This window comes from Piliocolobus tephrosceles, chromosome 1 (genome assembly GCF_002776525.5).
Source record: "Piliocolobus tephrosceles isolate RC106 chromosome 1, ASM277652v3, whole genome shotgun sequence".
NCBI classification, from domain to species: domain Eukaryota; kingdom Metazoa; phylum Chordata; class Mammalia; order Primates; family Cercopithecidae; genus Piliocolobus; species Piliocolobus tephrosceles.
Window position 1 is genome coordinate 167,663,078 of NC_045434.1, and position 4,767 is coordinate 167,667,844.

The window sequence follows — 4,767 nt, forward strand, 5'->3', positions numbered from 1 at the left end:
CAGGTGATCCACCTGCCACAGCCTCCCAAACTGTTGAGATTACAGGAGTGAGCCACATCACCTGGCCCTATATGTCTATGTTTAAGCCAATACTACATTTCCCTGATTACTCTATCATCTTGAAATCAAGTAGTTTAGGTCCTCCAACTTGGTTTTTCTTTTTCAAAGTTGTTTTGATTATTCTGAGTCCTTTGTATTTTACTTAAATTTTAGAATCAGCTCATCCATTTATTTTTTAAAAGCCTGCTTGGATTTTGGTTGGGATTATGTTGAATCTATAGGTTAATTTGGAGAGAACTGAGATTAATAATTTTGATTCATGAACATGGTATATCTCTCTCTCTATTTAGATTTTCTTTAATTTCTCTCGGCAGTGTATTGTAATTTCAGGCTACAGGTCTTGCATATCATTTTTTTTAAGATGCATTTATTCAGCACCATTATCAGACCATTACATTTAGCAGTCAACAGCAAGGGTGCAAAAAAAAAAATCTGCATTAAAACCCTTTGTTGGAATGCTTTACACCTTCCACAGAACAGGAACTAAAATAACCTGTTAACACAATTAGTGACAAATACAGTCCTCAAGTTTTTTGCCCATACACATAAGTATGGTCTAAACCATGTCTTCTTTGTAGCAGCTAGGCCCTGCTAGGCTGAGTTCACAAATCTGTTATAACCTGTAGCTTCTGTGTCCCTTCTCTGGCTCTCCTCTCCTGCTAAGCTTTCTTTCCTGTCAGTAATTAAAATCTTCTGCCACTGACATAGCTACTGTTGCTACTGGAACTGTCATAGCCACCTTGGTTTTGTGGTTAGGCAAAGTATTGTCCTCCACCACCATAGGGGCCAGAGCTTCTGCCTCCAAAGTTTTCTCCCTTCTTGGGTCCAAAATCCGAAGAATGATTGTTGTAATTGCCAAAATCACTGTAGCTTCCACCACCTCCAAAATTGCTTCCATCATTACCAAATCCATTATAGCCATCCCCACTGCCACTATATCCACCACCACCCTGGCTGCCACCAAAGCCACCACGACCACTAAAGTTTCCTCCATGACCAAAGTTGTCATTCACACCGAAACCACCTTCACAACCACCACCAAAGTTTCCAGAACCTCTTTAACCTCTTTGGCTGGAGGAAGCACTAGCCATCTCTTGCTTTGACAAGGCTTTCCTAACTTCACAGTTGTGGCCATTCACAATATGGCATTTCTGAACGACAGTCTTATCCACGCTGTCATGGTTGTCAAAAGTTACAAAGGCAAAGCTCCTTTTCTTGCCAATGCCTTGGTCAGTCATGATTTCAATCACTTCTATTTTTCCAAACTGTTCAAAATAATCTATTAGGTGATGTTCTTCAGTGTCTTCTTTAATGTCACCAACAAACATCTTTTTCACAGTTAAGTGGGCACCTAGTCTTTAAGAATCTTCTCTTGAGACAGCTCTCTTTGTTTCCACAACTCTTCCATCCACCTTGTGTGGCCTTGCATTCATGGCTGTATCCACCTCCTCCACAGTGGCATATGTGACAAACCCAAAGCCGCTGGCGCACTTGGTGTTTGGATCTCTCATGACCACACAGTCCATGAGCGTTCCCTATTGCTCAAAATGGCTCCTCAGGCTCTCATCAGTTGTTTCAAAGCTCAACCCTCCAGTGAGGAGTTTTTGCAGCTGTTTGGGCTCTTTAGGAGACTCTGACTTAGACATGATGGCAGGGGGAAGAGAGAATTTAATGATCCAGGTCTTGCATATCTTCTGGCAAATTTGTCACTAAGTATTTCCCATATTAATACTATCATAAATGTACTTTTAACATTTCAATTTCAAGCAGATGGTTATCAGCATGTAGAAATACAATTGATTTTTGTATGTTGAGTATGTGTCTTGAAACTTACTAAACTCACATACTTTTAGCAATACTTTGTAGATTCTTTAGAATTTTCTTTATAGATGGCCATGTTGTCTGCAAATACAGTTTTACCTCTTCATTTCCAATCTGTATGCCTTTATTTTTGTTCATTTATTTATTTTTAGATTTCTCCCAATTTAGGAATATTTTATTTATTGTGTAGAGATTAACTCCCTTCTTTATTCTGGATAGCATCTTCTTTATTCTGGATTTCATTATCACAGTTCCATAGTATGATTACACACTCCAGCATGATGTTGAACAGAAGTGGGAAAAGCAGGACATCCTTGCATTGTTCCTGATCTAAGGGAGAAGGGCACTCACTCTTTCATAATTAAGCATAACATCAGAGAGAGATTTTTTTGTAGATGCACTTTATCAGGTTCAGAAGTTCCCTTCCTTCTATTCCTAGTTTGCTGCAAGTTTTTGTCATGACTACATATTGGATTTCACCAAATGCTTTCCTGTATCTATTGAGATGATCATGTGGTTTCTCCTTTTTAGTAAATTAACATGGTAAATTACACTGAATAATTCTCTTTTTTTTTTTTTTTTTTTTTTTGACAGAGTCTCACTCCGTCGCCCCGGCTGGAATGCAGTGGCGTGGTCTCAGCTCACTGCAAGCTCCGCCCCCCGGGTTCACACCATTCTCCTGCCTCAGCCTCCCGAGTAGCTGGGACTACAGGCGCCCGCCACCACACCTGGCTAATTTTTTTGTATTTTTAGTAGAGACAGGGTGTCACCGTGGTCTCGATCTCCTGACCTCCTGATCCATCCACCTCGGCCTCCCAAAGTGCTGGGATTACAGGCGTGAGCCACCGCGCCCGGCCTACACTGAATAATTTTCAAATACTAAACTAATCTTTCACTCTTGAGATTATGCGTTGTATAATTATGTATCTTACTTTTTATATATTAGTGGTGTTGATTTGTTAAAACTTTTTGCATCTATTTAATTATGGATATTGTTCTGCAGATTTTTTTCTTTGTAATATTTTTATCTGGTTGTGATATCAGGGTGATGCAAACCTCATAGAATGAGTTGGAAAGTGTTACCTTCTTTTCAGTTTCCCAAATGAGTTTGTCAATTGCTATTATTTATTCCTTAAATGTTTGATAAAATTCACCAGCAAAGTCATCATTATGTGAAGTAAGCTTCGTGGGAAACTTTGTTTGTTTGTTTGTTTGTTTTTTGAGACAGAGTCTCGCTCTTTCACCAGGCTGGAGTGCAGTGTCATGATCTTGGCTTACTGCAACCTCCGCTTCCCGGGTTCAAGCAATTCTCCTGCCTCAGCCTCCCAAGTAGCTGGGATTACAGGCACGAGCCTCCACGCCCAGCTAATTTTTGTATTTTTAGTAGAGACAGTGTTTCACTATGTTGGTCAGTATAGTCTCAATCTCCTGACCTCGTGATCTGCCCTCCTCGGCCTCTCAAAGTGCTGGGATTACAGGTATGAGCCACCACGCCCAGCCTCATGGGAAATTTTTATACTACATGTTCAATTTATTTAATAGATATAGAGCTATATAGTTACCTATTTCTTCTTTAATGAGCTTTGGTGCTTTATATCTTTCTCTACTTCATCAAAAATTTCAAATTTATTGGCATAAAGTTACTCACAGTATTTCCTTATTACCTAGTTAATGTCCATCAAATCTGTAGAAATCTATCATTTCTGAGATTGATAATTTATGTCTTCTTTCTTTTTCCTAATCAGCCAGTTGCTCAATTTCATTAATCTTCTCAAAGTACCCAATTTTTGTTTCATTGATTTTTCCTATTGCCTTTTTGTCTTATGTTTATTAATTTCTACATTTATCTTTATTATATCCTCTATTCTGCCACTTTCTGGTTTTGTAAAGATGGAAGCTTAGGTAATTTATAAGAGATCTTTCCTTTTTTCTAATTTAAGTGTTTAATGCTATATAATTTCCTCAAACACTCCCTTAGCTGAATTAACTTTCTTCTTCTTCTTCTTCTTCTTCTTCTTCTTCTTCTTCTTCTTCTTTTTCGGAGACCAGATTGGCTCTGTTTCCAGGCTGGAGTGCAGTGGTGCAATCTTGGCTCACTGCAACCTCCACCTCCCAGGCTCAAGTGATCCACCTCAACCTCCTGAGTAGTTGGGACTTTACATGTATGCTACCAGGCCCAGGTAATTTTTGCATTTTTTGTAGACACGGGGTCTTGCCATGTTGCCCAGGCTGGTCTCAAACTCCTGAGCTCAAGTAGTCTGCCTACCTCAGCCTTCCAAAATGCTGGGATTACAGGTGTGAGCCACTGCATCTGGCCAACATTGTATTTTCACTCAGGTTGAAATAATTTCTTATCTCTCTTATGACTTCTTGACCCATGCATTATTTAGAACTGTATTATTTTATTTTAAGAATAAATTTAACCAATGAGGTGAAAGAGCTGTACACTGAAAACTCTAAAAACATTGATGAAAGAAATTGAAGAAGACACAAATAAATTGAAAGATATCCCATGTTCATGAACTGGAAGAATTAATACTATTAAAGTGTCCATACTACTCAAAGCAATCTACAGATTCAATGCAACCCCTATCAAAATACCAATGACATATGTTCTCACTACAAATACATAAATATGTGAGGTAATATGTATGTTAATTAGTTTATTTGGCCTTTCCACAATGTATATATATTTCAAACTATCATGTAGTATACCATAAATACATATGATTTTTTTTTTTTTTTTTTTTTTTTGAGACACAGTCTTGCTCTGTTGCCAAGCTGGAGTGCAGTGGCACAATCTTGGCTCACTGCAACCTCTGACTCCCTGGTTCAAGGGATTCTCCTGCCTCAGCCCCCCCCCCCCCCCCCCCCCCCCCCCCCCCC

General features: G+C 39.1%; 1 pseudogene; it reads right to left on the reverse strand.

The window, feature by feature from the left end:
• Positions 1-743: 743 nt before the first annotated feature.
• LOC116418743 lies at positions 744-1,571 on the reverse strand (annotated as a pseudogene).
• Positions 1,572-4,767: the final 3,196 nt, after the last annotated feature.